Below are 20,672 nucleotides of genomic sequence, written 5' to 3'. Positions count from 1 at the left end.
GTAATAGGTATCTGTGGGTCCTGCTATTCAGAGACCTAGACAGAAAGATTATATGATTCCCACAGTTTCAGGTCAGCCTGAGCAACATAGTAAGATCAACATCTCTAAACAAATTATAATCTGGATAACATACAAATAGCAAGAAATTGTGTACATGTTTATAAATCAAGAAATCCAAGGTCAAATGCCATCAGATTTGCTCTGTGGTGAGAGTTAGGCCTCTGGCTCAAAAGAAATCCCACTGCACCCTCATCAGATAGAACGAGCAAACAATGACACTCTTAGATCTTCCCAGAGTCATAACTCTTAATAACATTGGATTAGAAATTAGTTTTTGGCAAATAAATTTGATCCCATGGCTTTCAGACTATATCTCATAAAGGTCTCTGACATCTGTCACAAAGGATGCCAAGTCATGAGAAAAAAAAAACTCTAAGCATTTCCCCTGTATATGAAATTTCACAAATGCCTGCAGAAGCAGAACTAGGCATGTTCATGTGATTTTTTATCTAGTTCAGGAGTTAGGGAGTTGATCAGAACTACATGGGTTTCTCAGTGCCCCATTTTCTGAAGTTTGATCTTTGGATCAGGAGTTCTGCAGGCAGTGTGAAGCCCACCCTTGCTTGAGTCTGTCACCTCTGTGAAAATGATTGTCCAATGGGTGTGTCCTGAAAATGTGATGGCATCAGAAGAGACCTTTGTCCCTGGCACCCTGAGCAAGCTTCTCCTTGTATGGAGTTGTCTTCCTGCCCTTTATGGATCCTCCAGAAGCCTCTTGACTTCCTGGTCATCCCCTAATCGTCTTGATAGTCCGTGTGGCTGATTTCCTTAAATGTTTCAACCCCAGCAGTACAAAGTCTCCCGCACTTTGACCCTTACAAAGGTGCCAAATTTTGCTCTGTCTGTACTTTTGCTCCCCCGAGCACTTTCTCTTTCATTAAGGAGTGGTGAGTGCCTCGTGTCCTGCAGGCCCTAGGACCTCCCCATTCCTCTACCTCTCACCATCTCGCCCTACCTGGGCCAGTTCTCCAGGGCAAAGTCCCCCTTTCCCAGCCACTGCACTGAATACAAATCAAAATGCACCATGACCTTTGGGTTGAAAACTGATTTAATGTTGCCTGCTCAGGAAACAGATGAGGCTGATTTTGAGCCTTGATTAAGAAACTGAGCAGAGGGATGCTTTCATTGGGGCCTTAATGCATTGTTGGGCTCCTGGTGAGACCAGTAGTTGGCTACACCTCACCAGGCAGTCAGGTTGGGGCTTCAACCCTGAAAGCTTTCATTGCTGTAAGCTTGGTATCTGCTGATAACCAGTGGCCCAAATCAGTGGAAGACTTTCCTGGTTCCTTGAAGGAAAATCAGAGGCAGACAGCCAACAGTGTGCTGACTGGCAGCCCATGCTGCTGCCCCCGTATTCCCCTCCTCTTTGCAAAGCCCTTTTAAACCCTAAGCAAAAGCAGGACAATGTAAACCAATCTTTGGGTCCCTCTGTCGGGTGGGATCCTGGTGACCGTTGATCTTGTTTGGAATCATCGTGCCTTGCACCCCCCCCTCGCTCTCAGACGCTCCCCTTTCCCTGAAGATAAACTCTGTAACTTTCACCCTCACTTGGTGTCTGTGGGGCTTCATTTGCCACATTTGTGAGACGTGAACCAGCACTGGCTTCTGGTATCGGGAGCTCGTGTGACTGATTGTTCAGCACCTTTCCCCCAATACCAAGCCTTCAAGTGTTCTGATGAGACTCTGTTGCAGGGAAGGTCAGCACTGAGTCTCACTACTGTAAACCCTCTGCCATGTGACTCTCATTTCTCTGAATAAACAGGACAGTTCACCAACAGCAATCTCGGGGTACTTTTTAGACTTTCAGTAATTACTATGGGCTAGTGACCCACAAGTTCGTGTTTGCCCGTAGCTAGAGGACTATTTTGAAGGCTGTGGGTCCTTTAGGAGATAGGGCCTAACTGGAAGAATTACTAGGGGCAGGTGTGCTCCTCTATTGCAATGCAGATATTTCCTGAACCTTTATTTTATTCGGATCATTGTTGTTATTATTATTATTACCACTATAGTTTGCACATTTGGATGTTGTTGGTGGACACACAATCTTCCTGTATAACCCATGCTGTAACCAAACTCAGGATCCACCTGTTTCAACCTCCCAAGCTGTGAGATTACTTATGTTAGTCAACATATCTGCTCTCACTAGAATTGTATTTTTTCATTTTATTCTCTCTCTGTCTCTCCCTGTCTCTCTCTGTCTCTCTGTCTCTCTCTGTGTCTCTGTGTGTGTGTGTTTGTGTTTGTGAGTGCACACACGCATGCACAAACACACATGCACACTTGCGCTCACGTGCCATGGCACACAGGTGGAAGACAGAGGAAAACTTTTGAGAGTCAGTTCTCCCCTCCTACTGTGTGGATTCCAGGGATCAAGCTCAGCTCATCAGTCCCTGTGGCAGCGTCCTTACCCACTGAGCCATCTCTCTGGCCCTTCCCGCAGACTCTTAACGTCTGCTTCCATCTTTCTCTGAATCTCCATCTCAGTCTTTCCATACTCTGACTCTGCGTGCGTGCTTCTGTTTCTCTCTCTATTCCTCCAGGTTCTGTGGGTCTAAGTTTGCCATCATCTACCGAATATACTCAAAAATGCTCTAGTTTCTTCTTCATTCAATAATATATTTATATAAATGTGTGTGCATGCATGTGTATGCGCATGTGTGTAGACACACATACATAAATGTCCCTGAGACCAAGGAAGAATCCATAGGGATTTTCAGACCATGACTATGAGGGTTAAGGGACAAGGGCAGGGACAAGTCCAGAAACTACAGAGGAGTTTTCAGGATTAAGGGAAGAGTTGCAGTTTCATGTATTTGCTCTCCCAGGTCCCTTCATCCCATAATAGGTGTGTTCACTCTCTAATGAGGGCCATTGAAGGTGTGTCACTTCAGAGAAGCCCGTCTGTCATCTCCAGTTACAGCTTCCAGCTCTGCCCTTTCATCCCCAATGTCGTGTTTGGACAAGTGACTGTCATGGCAATGAACTCTGTGACGGCAGATTTCAGGTTCAGGTCATTGTATCTAAGGGGCTACAGATGACACATAGCACCTTCAGAGGAGGCCACAGGAACGCAGAACGTGAGAAAGGGATTGCGTTTCCTATCTCCTGATTATGGCTTTCACAAGCTCAGCTGCTCAGTGCTGCTCTCCTTCAGCACCCACTTCCCAGGCCCCGCCCAGGGCCCCGCCCACACTCTGCTGGGTCCAAACTCCAGCTCTGGTCCTCGGGTGCCTTCTGGTAAAGCCTGACCTGCCTACAGGATTCAGACACACTCCTGGGCACCAACCATGGAACTGGAACAAACTCCTGCTTGGCTGACCACCGTGGCCTGTGGGCTCCTGCTTCTCCTCCAGGTTCAGGGTGAGGCTTTTGTGGGAGTGACCGGAAACCATGTCAGAGCCAAATTTTGCAGAGGCAGAGTGGAGACTAAGGGAGGAAATGGGCAAGAAAAGGCTAAAATGGTGAAGTTCATTGCTCAGGAACCCTGCGCTTGTGCGATGCTCCCCCTGAGAGTCAGAGTGCCCTCCCACCCTAAGCTGTAGAGCAGAAAGGCTAACTAAGGATGTCCACCTTCAAGAAAGAAACTGAGAATCAAGGGGTTTGGAAGAATTGCAGATGAACAAGCAGCCTCTAAATGGGGAGTCAGGACTTTCCCTCCTGGGCTCGTGGCTGGAGCTGCAGCTATACGCAAGTACTAAGCAAGAAGATGGTAACCCCCCCCCCCCATGGCCGTTTGACTTTAATGTATCATTTCCTTGGCCAGAGGGGTAGCATGGCTTTCTCAGAGGTATTCTTGCAACAGAGAGGCTTGGAGGGTTCAGGGAACGGGGCACACTCCAAGCCTCTCTGTTGCAATAGGAGGTTAGAGGAGGAAGATGATGGCAAGATTCTATGATGTCTCCAGAGCGCCTTTCCCATGGTTCTGGGGGCATCCTGAGCCCAGGGTTCCTCTATCCACAGTGTTTCTTTCTGTCCCACTCTTACCAGAGTGCTTTGCTCTTTACATGGACATGATGTGAATTTTCAGATTTCTGACTTCCCTCACCAGGGATTATTGTGAATTTCACTAGATATGGCCCAGAAGACTCACACGGTTCCCTCTATAGTTTACTTAAAAATGTCTTTCTCCAAATACTTCTGGGCATCACTCCTAAAATGGTTCTGTGAGCTTTAGAGTGTGGGTACAATGCAGCCAGCTTCTTTGTAAATATTGTCACCTTCACATTGTGCCCTTCACCCTAGTTTATAACAGGATGGCTCTCACTCTCTCCTGCTACTTCCTCAGTGTGTCTTTACTGTCAGCGTTGCTACTGGCATTCTGCACATGACCATGTAAACCATCTATGAAGAGCCCTCACCCCACTATAACAATTTATAATGTTTACTAAAATAGGACTCTAGTTATAGATTGTCCCTCCAAACCCTTCCAATATTTGCTCACCGTTGTGTTCCAGTCCCATTTCCCTCTCTTCAGGTATTGTTATGAAACAGCCTCATGTTTGTTTTGTATTGTTATGACAAAACAGCCAACACTTGATAATGCATAAAGAAAAATGGCTCCTTTAATTCATAGCACCGAAGTCAGAAAATCCATTATGAGTGATGCTCTCTGGGGAGACTCTGGTAGGGGTCTTGGAGCTCTGTCACAACACGTGGCAATGACATTCCATGGATAGACAATATGAACAGGGAACAACCAATAGAGAGGGGAGGGGCCAAGTTGACTGTGATGCCAACTGCTGCCAATCTCAAAGAAAGTAGTCCACTCTGTGAGACTCAGTTAACTCCAAAAGGCCAGCATAAAGCCTTTTCGAGGGCAGCCATGATCCCGTCACCCTCCACTATCCTGCCTCTCCACAGATCTACGCCTCAGAGCTGCCACTTTTGGCAAACAAATCACAGGGGAGAAACAGAACAAACTTGCCCTCTCCAACACCCATGAGCGGCTGCCAGTTCTGGCCTTTCCTGTACAGGTGACTTGAAACTGGTTGATCCATATGAAGCTATAATGAGTGATGTAGCAATAGCCCCTGAATTCTTTATTTCCTAGCAAATCCTGGCTTAGAGCAGTCAGCTCTACACTAGTGAAAGAGGAAACTAGACAGAAGGTACAAGAAAAGTGAATGGTCTCGGAGAAACAATAGCAAGGGAAGGAGCCCTGACTGGATACACCCTCCCTCCCGAAGCACATCGTGGGCTGGGGTTGCCTGAGGCCTGCACAGCATGGAGGAAGGAGAGGTCCTGGGACAAGAAGACACGTTTAATGAAGCAACAGTGCCCCAAATCCACCTTCAACCTAGAGGTACTAGGATTGCGTCCTGCTCTTTTGCCATTATTTGATGCAAACTCCAGTTATCTCATGTGGTTATATTCCCTGTGACAATAGAGAAGGAGAAGGAAAACCTGACAGATGATAGGTAGATAGATAGATAGATAGATAGATAGATAGATAGATAGATAGATAGATAGATAGAGGCATAGATAGATACATAGATATGTTGGAGGAAGGATGCTTATTGGTTCCAGGTGCTTAGGCCAGAAACAATCACACAGAAACCATATTATTTAAATCACTGCTGGGCCCATTAACTCTAGCTTCTTATTGGCTAACTCTTACATATTAATTTAACCTATTTCTATTAATCTGTATATCGCCATATGGCTGTGGCTTACTGGGTAAAGTTCCCAGCATGTCTCCAGTGGCAGCTCCATGACTTTTCCTGACTCTGCCCCTCTTTCTCCCAGCATTCAGTTTAGTTTTACCTGCTATCTACCTTGATATAGGTCCAAAGCAGTTTCTTTATTCATTAATGGTAATCACAGCACACAGAGGGGACTCCCACATCATAGATACATGAATATATACATACATACATACATACATACATACATACATACACAGAAATAGGTAGATAGGTTCACAGAGTTAGATGCTTCAACAGTTAATTCTTACTGTAATCATTTTTTTTGTTTTGTGTGCATGCTTATGGTTTCTTAGATTTGTTGTTGCTGATTTGTTTTATGTTTTGAGACATGTTTATCTATGTAACCCAAGCTAATCTTGAACTCATCTATATCCACGTATGACCTCAAACTTTTTAATCTTCCTGGTTCAGCCCTCAGAGACATGGAATTACAAGCAGTGTCATCTTGCCCAGTCAAAGCATATCTGTTTGGGTTTATTCATTTTGTTTGTTCTTTCCATGGTACTAGAGATTAAAACCCAAGGCCTCTTGTATTCCTGGCCAAAAGTGGAACACTAAGATACACTTCCAGTACTTTGATTGGATTTAGAGAAGTACAGAGCCATTGTTCAACTCTAAAACCAGCTGAAAATATATATATATATACACATATGTGTATATGTGTGTGTAAATGTGTGTGTAACCAGTACCTGGCCTCATAATTCATATTTCATTTTCTAGATGATCCTAGTGGATAGTTATTTTTTCTTCTGTCAGCATGAACTAATCAGTCGACAACACCCTACGATAGCAGTACAAAAGGCCTTCGATGGGGTTGAAGTTTAGATAGTATTAGTTACTGTACTCTTATGATCTAGCCAAGCCATTTTCTATGCAAGACTTAGACTCCTTAGGATAGGATGTTTATTAAAACATTTAGCATATGTACCTTGCTTAATATTGTTTATGCTCATTGTAATTCTAATTATACTTGATAGCTATTCCTAGTGTATATATTTTTGTATTGGGTTTTGGAACCCTCTTATTTAAACAAAAGAGGGGTGCTGTGGAAGCACATTCTGCTTCTTCAGTCAATAGCATTTAAGATACCATCTTACTTGGGCATGGTCCCATAGACTGTAAAAGCAGCTGTAAAGGTGTGCTCGCTCTCTTGATTCTGGTTCCTGTTCCGGCTGCTAGACTCTGTTCCTGTTCACACAGAGGACTGTTATCTAGGACAGTGATCTGTAAGTTTTTCCTTAAATAAACAACCTTTTATTATTCATAATTCTGAACTGGTGGGGATTATTTTGTGACTTCATCATCATCAATGATATGGGAGGTCCTTCTGTCTATTTATTGCTTTTATTGGTTAATAAATAAAGAAACTGCCTTGGTTTGTTGATAGGGCAGAATTTAGGCAGGTGGGAAAAATTAAACAGAATGCTGTGAGAAAGAAGGCAAAGTTGAAGAGACGCCATGGAGCCACTGGGGATAGACATGCTGAAACTTTGCTGGTAAGCCATGACCTCATGGTGATGCACAGATTAATGGAGATGGGTTAAATTAAGATGTAAGAGTTAGCTAATAAGAAGCTAGAGCTAATGGGCCAAGCAGTGATTTAATTAATACAGTTTCTGTGTGGTTATTTTGGGAGCTAAGCAGCCGGAAACAAACAAGCAGCCCCTTGCAACAAAATGGCACCCACGTGGACAACTGCATCCGCATGAAACCTGAGACAGCTTGGGAAAGTAATTCTAGGCAGAAAAGAATAGAGTAAAGCATGGCTTATTGACAGCAGCACTTTCTTGGGTGGACTCTGCTTGCTAGAGGCAAGTGCTCTCATTTAAGCAGCTTTAGCTGCAAAGCCTTGCAGCTCTTTTAAGAGGTCCTGTCACAAAACACTAAATGGTGTTGATGAAAAGCTGACCACATTTGGTGGTGGCAGGGACCTTGAAACGTCATAGAGTTGTGGCAATAAACAAGGCTCCAGCTGGTACCTCCACCATGAGGCTGGAATCTCAAAAGGTAAGGAATGGGCTGGATCCAGCCATCAAAGCAACAGCTTTAATCTTAGCCATATTGCTTAGCAAATTAAAGACTCATGTGGTCAATAAAAAGAGATATACAGTAAAGACAGATTCAAAGACTAAGAAAATTTCTTTTTTTTGTTTTTTTGAGACAGGGTTTCTCTGCAGCTTTACAGCCTGTCCTGGAGCTAGCTCTTGTAGACCAGACTGGTCTCGAACTCACAGAGATCTGCCTGCCTCTGCCTCCTGAGTGCTGGGATTAAAGGCGTGCGCCACCACCGCCCGGCGACTAAGAAAATTTCTAAATGGTTTACACTGTGTTTAAAATATATATGTGGGCTTGGGAGAAAGAAGGATAAAGTCCCTAAAATAAAAAAGAAACAGAGTAGTTGGGTGTGGTAGCACACACCTTTAATTCCAACACTAGGCAGACAGAGGCAGACAGAGCTCTGTGAGTTCAAGGTGTGGTGGCACACACCTTTAATCCCAGAACTTGGGAGGCACGTCTCTGTGAGTTCAAGGACAGCCTAGTTTACAGAGCTTGTTCCAGGACAGCCAAAGATACACAAAGAAACCCTGTCTCAAAAAGCCAAAAAAATAAATTAAAAATAAAAGAAATAGAGTTTAATATAAAGCCACGTAATGATGAAAAATACACAGTGCATCTGGATATTGTATGTTATTGTGTTGTCTTTAAATTGTTTGATAGCTGAGGAAGGAGCAAAAGCTGCTAAAAGTTATTTGATTATAAATGCTGATGGATTAATCCAACATATATATTTTGGAAATGCATTGAGTTCAAAATTTAAGTCAAACTTCGGAGAAGAGGTTTTGCTTTTGCTTCCACAGGAAATGAGAAGCTGTGGATTCATTCAGTGCTAAGAAAAATCAGGTTTGATCAAAGAAGATCCCCTGAAGAATCTCCAATAGGAGCAAATAGTCCAGATGATTCAACATTTCAGAGGACCTCTGTTAAGAGTTTCCTCTGAGTTCTGCATCCAGAACAGTTTCAAGACTGCTGGCTGAGATGATCAAGCCTTACAAAATATTGCATTCAGGGCATGACCCTAATTCAAAATTTTCTTTAAGTCCCCATAAGATTATCAGTGCCCCCAACCCATCAGGAAGTAGCCTATAAAACTACGCCCACATTCCCAAAAAATGGATTATGGATGTTTGCCTTTGTTTAGAATATTGGTTACAAGTTGTTATGAATAAAGGTCAGGAGAAAAGCTAACCAAAAGAGATACAATTCAGAGCTCTTGTGGTTTTTTTTCTTAATAAAGGGTGTGTGTGCTGTGGGACAATGGTTTTACCCTGTAAAGATTTGTTTCTTGTACTTGTTTAATAAAGTGCTGGTTGGCCAGTAGCCAGGAAGGACGTATAGGTGGGACGACTAGGCAGAAAGTAAAGGTGGGGCAATGAGAACAGGAGAATTCTGGGAAGAGGACTCAGTCTGTAGCCATCACCCAGATGCAGAGGAAACAATATGTGACTGCCTCACCAAATAAGGTACTGAGCCACGTGGCTAACACAGACAAGGATAATGGGCTAATATGAGATGTAAACATTAGTTATTAAGGAAAGCCTGAGCTACTAGGCCAACCAGTTTATAATTAATGTAGACCTCTGTGTGTTTCTATGGGACTGAAAGACTGAAGGACCTTGTAGGACCTCGGCCAACATGGTGCAGACCTGGGAATGAGACTGGGGGACTGGATTTGTAGGAAGAAGTGAAGATCTTCAATCAGATTACCTGCTTCCCTAGTGAGATTGTGTCTGTGAACTCTCTGTCTCCTCTCTCTCTCTCTCTCTCTCTCTCTCTCTCTCTCTCTCTCTCTCTCTCTCACACACACACACACACACACACACACACATATGAATGCCTTCACAACTGCCCCATACACACAGCTTTGAGACTCTTTTTCATTCTACATGTTCTCTATGGTCTACACCATCATCACTGAAAGGTCTTTGAATGATGGTACAAAGCATGACAGAGCACATGGGGACCTTCCCGCAAGTCACGCTACACAGTAGTCTAGGGTTCAAAGGATACATCAAGCTGTCCAGATAACATAGAGAAACTACTTCCATAATTTTGAACTTGAGGGATCTTCCATAGCCCTGACATTCCTTAGTTTGGAGGGAGGAATATCTTTCCCTTGTAGGTTCGGGTAACACAATATTCTCTGGAACACAGAGAGTATAGGATGGAGACCCTGAATCTATAGATTCTTTCTTATTGGAGGAGGCAGGTGAAGTCATGGCTGCCATGACCTTGCCAATGAGAACACTGAATCCACTAATAAGAAAAGTCTACTGTTCTGGCCTGTGTGTGCCTGGACTTGGGGCTGGACAGAAAAGCCACGGTTAGCCAGTCCTCAGATGTCCCTAAAGTCTGAGGTTGCTTACCTCCTCATCCAGGAAACCATACTGAGCTCTTGCAGAATCTTTAACCTGTACTTATTTGTATCCTGGCAGGGATTGCTGGGATACTGAATCTCCTGTTCATGGTCCAGTATCTCATCTTTATCATAGGCTCTGAGAGCCCAGAGAGTCCCAGTGTTGGAAACAACAGGGCCTGAAAATGTTTGTCAGGTGGATATAAGTGTCTCTAAGTTTGATCTCAGTAGGAATTTGCCATTAGTGTGGGTACAGAATGGAAGAGGGATGAATAAGAGATAGGCATTTAAGGAAAAAATACAAAAATACATTAAAATATGATGAAAATGATATCAAGCAAATGGACTTAATAGCTACCTACATAAAATTCCACCCAAACACTTCAGAATACACCTTCCCCACCCCCCCCAGAAACTCATGGGACTTTCTATAAAATAGGTTTTGTGTTAGGATATTAATCATATTTTGACAAACATAGAAACGTTGAAATTATTTCTCAAATTCTATTACAATGGACTAAAACTCCCTCCCCACAGCAAAACATGCTATAGAGCACACAAAGTCTCATGGAGATTAACCAATGTGCCTTTGAATGATGAATTGTCATGGAAGAAATCAAAAAGGAAAAGTAAAATTCAAATGAAGCAAATGAAAAGTAAAAGACAACATACAAAATCCTGTGGGAGATGTGCAGTCCATGGGCAGTGGGGTGGCATTTGCAGGCCTAAGTCCCTAGGTAAGAATTTTAAATGTCCTTGCCCTTTTCCCTCTATGGTTTCTCCATCTGTGGGATCCTCTGCACACACCTGCTTAGATATCGGGACTCTCCAGTGCAGCCTTCTGTTTCCTGCTCCCCATCCTTCCCCAGGCTGAGTCTGTGACAAGGAAGTCACCCTGATTTGGGGTGAGGTTTGGGGTAAGGGTTACTGATACTCAGAATGACTTCAGAGTCCATGCTGTGTCTTCCAGAGGGGGTGCAATAAAAGGCAAAACAGATAGTTGACTTTGCCAGGGTGATAAACACTGGCTCTCCTCACCTGGGTGAGGCCCACAGCTGCTTCCTGTTGGGAAACACAGTGCATCCCATAGAAGCACAAACTCAGGCCCAGAAATTGATCATGCCACTGGATCAACTTCCTGGCTTCCTGAAAACTGGCCTGTGGGCTTTTACTTTTCCTCCTGTGTTTGGTGTGAGACTCTGAACAGGAAAGATGGGAACTGGTCAGAGCAGCACAGCCTGACTTAGGCACTGGGAGAGGGAAGAGCGATTGCTCTGAGTGCAGGAGGATGACTGCCTGATTCTTCCACTGCAGGATGAAGGCATTATTGAGGTCCTCCTGCAAACATCCCTCTGTGTGCTTAGGAGGCTCACAGGACACTTTAGAGTTTCAATAGCTAGAGCACTTCTGAAGAGTTTCATTATTAAATGATTAGTATGTAATCAAATTCATCCATTTATCTGCAAATGCATATTTGAGCAAATGCATGAGACGTTGTAACCATATCCAAGTGCGAGGATTTTCTGTCATTCAAAACAGTCCCATCTCACCCCTTTACATGGACTGTTGTCCTGAGCCATGTTTCCTGGCAACCAACTAACTGCTTTCTGGGGCTGAGGTTTTGAAAAGGAACATCATTTAAAAATTTTAAATCCCTGTGTATACTATCATGGAAATTGAATTATTTCCTGTGGCACAAGGGTGTTGACCTTGCTCACAGGCTCTTCCTCTGTGACATCAAGTAGAGCGGGGAGACTCTGATGCCTGATCCCATCTCATCTTCCCTGGGATTGATGACACGTGAGCGCCCTCTCACCCTGTCCTGACTGGCTGACTCTGTTCATCTTGTGAGCTCCTGGCTCTGTCTGCAGTGTGAGGGTAAGAAGACCACAGAGGAGCCTGGGGAAGGACCATGTTCCAGGGAACTGCTGAGGGTCTCAGGGGACACAATCCATACCCTTCAGCCTCACACAGGTGCAGTGTTCTCTTTGATGGGCACAATTGTACCTAATGGTCCCCATTGTCTTTACAATCACATGAAAAGGTGGGATGGCTCCTCTGGCTGTCACTTTTCAGCATGGGAAGTGGGAACAGTTTCAGACTGGTCACAATGCACACAGTGTGCACTGTGAGATTTTCAGGGCACACACACTCAGTCGGGCATGATGAAAAATTTCTTCTCCCTTACTGGAAGAATGAGCCAGTCCCTTCCTGCCTAACTCTTGTACATTTGCTGTCCAACATGTCTGCATGTGAGCAGACAGACATAGATGCTCTAGTCTCTTCCTAGGAGGCAAGAGTAACGAGGAGATTCTGCCTTTTATTGAATAGTGTTTTGTGTGGAAAAGTGACCAATGAGCATGGAGGACAAAGGCCTTACTATAAGCCAATTATCTTATCTCCATGGCCTTTAGACCTTAGAGTCATCAAAGCAAAATCAGCTACACTGCTTGAAATCTTTTGAGATGGGTGTGAGCATCATGATATGAATTAATAAGTATGTGGGAAAATTACCTTTTTGTAGATTAAAAAAATCCAAAAGTTAGGTCTGGGACCTGATTTTATCCCCTCATCTTGAATGGCCTCAGGTCTTCAGGATCATCCCTAAGTTTGGTGACCTGCTGATAGAGGAGGCCACAAGAGGCACTGGAAACCTGCTGTCCCTCCAACTACAGTTCCAAGAGATGATGGCAGATTTCACATTTCTGATCCCTGCTCTGCAAGAAACATATGCCCAGGTGTGAAAAGAATTTCCAGGAAGGACAGCATCATGTATGTACTGTTTTACATCTCAAAAGCTACTGTGGGGTTAGAATTGAAGCTCCATTCACCCATCCTGTGCTCCCTCCTCCTGAACCCACCCTAAGTGAGTATGGTACCAATTATAGGGGTAGACCGGGATGCTTTACATTACTTATTTGTTAATCTATCTGTCTGTCTGTCTGTCTGTCTGTCTGTCTGTCTATGTGTTTACTTATTTATGTATCTATTGATTAATTTACTTTGAGAAGGGGGTCTCACTATGTTGGACAGACTGTAATAAAATTCATTTCACAACCAGCATAGCCTGAAACTCAACACAGTCTTTCTGCCTAGTGTCCTGAGATTAAAGGGATGTGTAACTACTCTCTGATGTGGAAAACTAGTGCCTAGTCCTCTCATTGCTGTTTCGAGCTAATTGAACATCATCAGTGATGATTCTTGCAGTGCCCTCTCTGAACACGAGGGGGCAGGAGAGAAATGAGAATGCTCTAGCTTGGACAGCTGGGCAGAGAGAAGAGGCCTTCCTCTGAGTACAGATGAGCTGTGTCTGATAACTTTTGCAGGAGCCTGAAGGCATCACTGAGCCTCTATAGACCCACCTCTGTGAGGAATGATTTCTGCTGATGTGCAGAACAGTTCACTGAGTGACTTTTAGATACTAAGTAACTCTCAACATTGGAAAGCTTTATTGCCAAATGATTTCTATGCAATCAAATTTATCTTTTGTCAGCGTATCTTAGTAAACTGGCAGAAGAATATGAGATAAGAAACAACACACATTTCAAGCATGAGAATAATTCTTTCATTGGAAAAAATTAGCTCATGGTCCTTTATGTTCATTGTTGCCTGGTCTCTGCTCCCTGCAAACTATTGACTCCTTTCAGGAGGAACAATTTGGCCGTTCCGTAGAATTTAAAAAATCAGGGCCCTGACCACCTTTCTTAGTTAACTGCAAAAAAAAAAAAAATGACCATGGCAACCCTTACCGAGGAAAGCGTTTAGTGGTGGAGTCAAACCACAATTAAACTCTTTCAGAGGTTTTGTCCATTAATTATTATCTTGGTGGGTAGCATGGCAGTGTGCAGGCTGACATGATGCTGGCTAAACATTGATCTGAAGGCAACAAGAAGTGGATTAGGACACTTAGCATGCCTTCAACATATTTGAAACCTAAAAGCCTGCCTCCACAATGACACACTTCCTCCAACAAGAGCATACTTTATCCAACATGGCCACACCTCCTAATAGAGCCAAACCCTTTGAGGTTTATTATTATTATTATTATTATTATTATTATTATTATTATTATTATTATTATTCAAGCCATCACTCCATTCCCTGGTCTCCAAAAGTCTTATAGCCATATCATAATGCAAAAAATACATTCAGTCCAACTTCAAAAGTCTGTCACAGTCCCAACAATGTTTTAAAGCCCAAAGTTCAAAATCTCTTCTGAGATTAACTGTAATCACCTGTAAAAATCAAAGTCAAAAAGAAGATCACATAGTTCCAACATATAACGGCACATACATTACCATTCAGAAACATACTTCCTGAAACAAGGCTACGCCTACTCTAACAAGGCCATACCATCTAATAGTGCCACTCCCCGTGGGGGCCGTTTTATTTCAAACCACCACACCATCTTATCACAGAAAGGGGAATCACTGGTGACTGGTCCTGTACTAGGCACAAGTTATTCACACTTGTGCTTCGGTTATCAGTCATTCCACGTATGCACACAACACATTTACCCACTCACACTCCAGCTGATGCACACTGAGTGACCAGATTTTGACTACTTTTAATCAAGCTCTTATGAACATCACAAACATAGTTTGTTGAGATCAATATTTCCTTTTCATTTGGGCTAAAGATTTGAGAACAGAAATACTGAAAAATTTAACCCCTGTATGTGCAACTTTTAATGAAAGTGCCAAACTGTTTTATCTGGCAGTGTCATTTAGACATGATTTAAATGATTTATCATCTAGACATGATGAGGGTGCCAGTGATTCTTTATCTTTGTGACCTCTTGTCCATATGGCTTCTACGTCTGATGTTATTGAATGGCATGAAGGAGTGTCTCACTGCAGATGTTTTAATGGAGTCTGAGCCTCTGCTTCCCCCTCTCACCTGCTCCTATACTCCACTCTCTGCTTCCTCCATAGAAATGCAACCACATTTGAAGCTAGCAGATGTTGTTTGGACAACCTGTTTGGTCACTCTAACCAGGGCAGGCACAATTTCTTGGGAATGTTTATGACTTTACTGGATCCCATTCATTCCTTTTAGTTAGGTCCTGTTCTTTCTCAAAATAGAGTTTGTTCTGCACCTTTAGTGATACTCCGTACTAAAAAAGTCACTTCAGTGTAAGGAGGTCTGAGCAGCCCTAGACCTACAGATTGGGAGAAAGAGCAAAGAGGGCATTTCCTTCCTCTGTGTGTGACTGTATCTGCTACAGGACTTTAGATAATAATGAAAATAATACATTCATGCTGCCAACTGTCTCTGAGGATGTCTCTTTGTTGGCCACAGATCTATTCAACTATCTATTTGAATAGTTGGCCACAGGCACTACTCAAAGAGGTATGAGCAATCTTCCTGGTCATGAGAGATAACGAAACTCCTACCCTAGTCAAATAGTGGATGCACACACCTTTAATCCCAGCTATTGGGTTGTAGAGGCAGGAGGGTGTTGGCAGAGGCTGCATATTCATTTCCCAGCCACCCAGACTTCCAAAATAATCACACAGAAACTATATTATTTGCAATACTGTTTGGCCAATAGCTTATGCATATTTCTGGTTAACTCTTCTATTTTAAATCAAACCATTTCTACTATTTTATATTTTACCATGAGGCTCTTGGCCTACCAGCCAAGTTCCAGCTGGCTGCTTGTGTCTTTCTCCTCTGGCAACTCCATGGCTTCTTACTGACTCCGCCTTCTTTCCCCCAGCATTCAGTTTAGTTTTCCTGCCTCGCTCTATTCTGCTAAGCCACTGGCCAAAACAGCTTTCTTCATTAAGCAATAAAAGCAACACATGGATAGAAGGACTTCCCACACCAGGAAGATCTTTCTTACTTGAGAACAACCTGGTCTACAGAGTGAGTTACAGGCCTGCCAAGGCTATATAGAGAAATTCTACTTGGAATAAACAAAACAAACAAAAGAAATGAAAAAAAGATAGAAAGGGAGGGAAAGAAGGATGGGAGAAGTCCTATACCCACATCCCACAGCTACACCCAGACATCCCAGATTCCCTTCCCCATGTACACTAGTGAAAATGAGATAGCAAACAACTTCTGTTACCTGCTATACCCAATTTATTTGCATTAGTGTAAAATGTTAATGCTCTAGGAACCAGAGATTGTTTTATTGTCCATTGAGAATTCATTCTGTATTTTTTATAAATTGAAGTCTTTTTCTTTGGAGATATTTAGTGTAAATTTCTCCCAAATAATTACTGTATGCTCCCTGCCAGTTATCAATCATCCACAATTGTGTAATTTTAGCCTTTGCATATGAGATCATAATCTAGGCTGAAATCAATTCCTGTTAACTGACAAAATCTTATTCTGCCCTTAATAATTAATTCAGAAATGTCTTCCATATATTTTTTAAAATTTTTTGTCAGTTTATGTGTTTGAAAAATCCATTCTAAAATATTATCTTCTCTTTGCAGATTTATTCCAGTAGGAGAAGGAGTGGAGGGTAAAATAATTAAAATACAGTCAAGTTTAGGATCTAATCAGTCCACACAGGCATCTTGTAATCTCTGTTTTACCTGAACCAATTCTTTGACTGCTTCAGGTGTTAATTTTTGTGGACCTTTTAAATCTGAATCACTGTCCAAGATTTGAAATAAATTACTTAACTCAAGTAGTTAATCCAATAGTAAGTTTATCTGGTTAAAATCTCCCAATGAGTTTTGACAGTCATTAAGAGTTTTTAATTTGTTTCTTCTTTTTGAATTTTTGTGGTTAGATTTCTTGTTGACTCATTATCAATGCTAAATAATTTACAGAACTTCCTTCCTTTTTTTTTCAGGTGCAATCTGTAATCCCCTGCAAGGTCTTCCTTTCTTCATTAAATATTTTTTCCTAAGGTATCTCGATCAGAAACAGCAATCAAACATCATTCATGTAATGATAAATAATGAACTGAGGAAATAGTCTGTGAATTATTTCTAGCAGTTGTTGCAAAAAATAGTGACCTAAAGTTAGACTATTTAACATCTCTGAGGATCTCCCACTGCTATGTCTTTATGGGTGTAGCATTATTGCACATTGATACAAAAAAATCAACCTTTTAAATCAGTAACTATAATAGGCCAATCTCTGGGTAGTATAGAAGGTAAAGGAATTTTAGGCTGCAAAAACTCATAGACTGAATAGCTTTATTTTCTTTTTTTTGTTTTTTTTTGTTTTTTTTCTCATTTTTTTTTATTAAAGATTTCCATCTCCTCCCCTCCTCCTCCCCCTTCCCGCCCCTCCCTTCCACTCATACCCCCACTCCACCCCTCTCCAAGACAAAGAGCCATCAGGGTTCCCTTCACTATGTTAAGTCCAAGGTCCTCCCAGCTCCCCCTAAGTCCAGGAAGGTGAGCAACCAAACTGACAAGGCTCACAGTGAGCCCGTCCATGCTGTAGAGTTCATGTTCATTGCCGTTGTCCTTGGTTTCTCAGTCCTCCACCGTCAGCCACATTCAGAGAGTCCGGTTTGGTCCCCTGTTCCATCAGCCCCATTCCAACTGGACTTGGTGGTCTCCCGTTAGATCTGTCCCACCGTCTCACTGGGTAAACGCACTCCTCACGGTGCTGACTTCCTTGCTCAAGATCTCCCTCCTTTTGCTCCTCATCAGGACCTTGGGAGCTCAGTCCGGTGCTCCTATGTGGGGCTCTGTCATTTTCTCCATCCAATCCCAGGTGAAGGTTCTATGGTGATATGCAAGATATTCATGAGTATGGCAAGAGGATCTGGACATTTATGGCTCCCTCTCCTCAGCTGCCCAAGGACCTAGTGGGGGTGTCTTCCTGGACACCTGGGAACCCCTCTAGAGTCAAGTCTCTGCCAACCCTAGAATGGCTCCCTTAAGTAAGATATATAATTCCTTGTTCCCATATCCACCCTTCCTATATCCCAACCATCCTATTCCCCCAAGCTCTTCCCATCCTCCACTTCATACTTTTCTCTCCCCATCCCCCCCATCCCACCCCACCCCCATGTTCCCATTTTTTGTCCGGCAATCTTGTCTACTTCCAGTATCCAGGAGGATAACTATATGTTTTTATTTGGGTTTACCTTCTTATATAGCTTCTCTAGGATTTTTTACGAATTACAGGCTCGATGTCCTTTATTTATGGCTAGAAACCAATTATGAGTGAGTACATCCCATGTTCATCTTTTTGGGCCTGGGTTACCTCACTCAGGATGGTGTTTTCTATTTCCATCCATTTGCATGCAAAATTCAAGATGTCATTGTTTTTTACCGCCGAGTAGTACTCTAATATGTATATATTCCACACTTTCTTCATCCATTCTTCCACTGAAGGGCATCTAGGTTGTTTCCAGGTTCTGGCTATTACAAATAATGCTGCTATAAACATAGTTGAACAAATGCTTTTGTAATATGATTGGGCATCTCTTGGGTAAATTCCCAAGAGTGGGATTGCTGGGTCCTGGGGTAGGTTGATCCCAAATTTCCTGAGAAACCTCCACACTGCTTTCCAAAGCGGTTGCACAAGTTTGCATTCCCACCAGCAATGGATGAGTGTACCTCTTACTCCACATCCTCTCCAGAAAAGGCTATCATTGGTGTTTTTGATTTTAGCCATTCTGACAGGTGTAAGATGGTATCTCAACGTTGTTTTGATTTGGATTTCCCTGATTGCTAAGGAGGTTGAGCATGCCCTTAAGTGTCTTTTGGCCATTCGAACTTCTTCTGTTGAGAATTCTCTGTTCAGTTCAGTGCCCCATTTTTTAATTGGGTTCATTAGCATTTTAAAGTCTAGTCTCTTGAGTTCCTTATATATTTTGGAGATCAGACCTTTGTCTGTTGCGGGGTTGGTGAAGATCTTTTCCCAGTCAGTAGGCTGCCTTTGTGTCTTAGTGATGGTGTCCTTTGCTTTACAGAAGCTGCTCAGCTTCAGGAGGTTCCATTTATTCAATGTTTCCTTTAAAGTCTGTGCTGCTGGGGCTATACGTAGGAAGCGGTCTCCTGTGCCCAAATGTTGTAGAGTACTTCCCACTTTCTCCTCTAACAGGTTCAGTGTGTTCAGATTGATATTGAGGTCTTTAATCCATTTGGACTTGAGTTTTGTGCATGGTGATAGACACGGGTCTACTTTCATTCTTCTACAGGTTGACATCCAGTTATGCCAGCACCATTTGTTGAAGATGCTTTCTTTCTTCCATTGTGTGCTTTTAGCTCCTTTATCAAAAATCAGGTGTTCATAGGTTTGTGGGTTAAGATCTGGGTCTTCTATTCGATTCCATTGGTCGACTTCTCTATTTTTATGCCAATACCAAGCTGTTTTCAATACTGTAGCTCTGTAATAGAGTTTGAAGTCAGGGATGGTATTGCCTCCAGAAGTTCCTTTATTGTATAAGATTGTTTTGGCTATCCTGAGTTTCTTGTTCTTCCATATAAAGATGATTATTGTCCTCTCAATATCTATAAAGAATTTTGATGGGACCTTGATGGGGATTGCATTGAATCTATAGATTGCTTTTGGTAGAATTGCCATTTTTACTATGTTGATCCTCCCAATCCAAGAGCAGGGGAGATCCTTCCATTTTCTGGTATCCTCTTCAATTTCTTTCTTCAAAGACTTAAAGTTCTTGTCAAATAGGTCTTTCACTTCCTTGGTTAGAGTTACCCCAAGATATTTTATGCTATTTGTGACTATCGTGAAAGGTGACGCTTCTCTGATTTCTTTCTCTGCCTCCTTATCCTTTGTATATAGGAGGGCGACTGATTTTTTGGAGTTGATCTTGTAACCTGCCACGATACTAAAGGAGTTTATCAGCTGTAGGAGTTCTTTGGTGGAGTTTTTCGGGTCACTTATGTACACTATCATATCATCTGCAAATAATGAAAGTTTAACTTCTTCCTTTCCAATTCGAATCCCCTTGATCCCCTTGTTTTGTCTTATTGCTATCGCTAGAACTTCAAGCACTATATTGAAGAGATAAGGAGAGAGTGGACAGCCTTGTCACATTCCTGAATTTAGTGGGATGGCCTTGAGTTTCTCTCCATTTAATTTGATGTTAGCTGTTGGCTTGCTGTAAATAGCTTTTATTATATTTAGGAATGACCCTTGTATCCCTAATCTCTCCAAGACCTTTATCATAAAGGGGTGCTGAATTTTGTCAAATGCTTTTTCTGCATCTAATGAGGTGATCATATGGTTTTTATCCTTCAGTTTATTTATCTGATGGATTACATTGATAGATTTTCGTATGTTGAACCAGCCCTGCATCTCTGGGATGAAGCCTACTTGATCGTAATGGATAATTTTTCTAATGTGTTCTTGGATTCTGTTTGCCAGTATTTTATTGAGAATTTTTGCGTCAATGTTCATGAGTGAGATTGGCCTGTAATTCTCTTTCTTGGTTGAGTCTTTGTGTGGTTTAGGTATCAGGGTAACTGTAGCTTCATAGAAGGAATTTGGCAGTGACTCTTGTGTTTCTATATTATGAAATACCTTAAGGAGTATAGGTATTA

The sequence above is a fragment of the Arvicola amphibius genome, chromosome 15, assembly GCF_903992535.2.
Source record: "Arvicola amphibius chromosome 15, mArvAmp1.2, whole genome shotgun sequence".
In the NCBI taxonomy this organism is placed as follows: Eukaryota; Metazoa; Chordata; class Mammalia; order Rodentia; family Cricetidae; genus Arvicola; species Arvicola amphibius.
The sequence above is the reverse complement of the archived record's forward strand: the minus strand, read 5'-3'. Positions refer to the sequence as shown.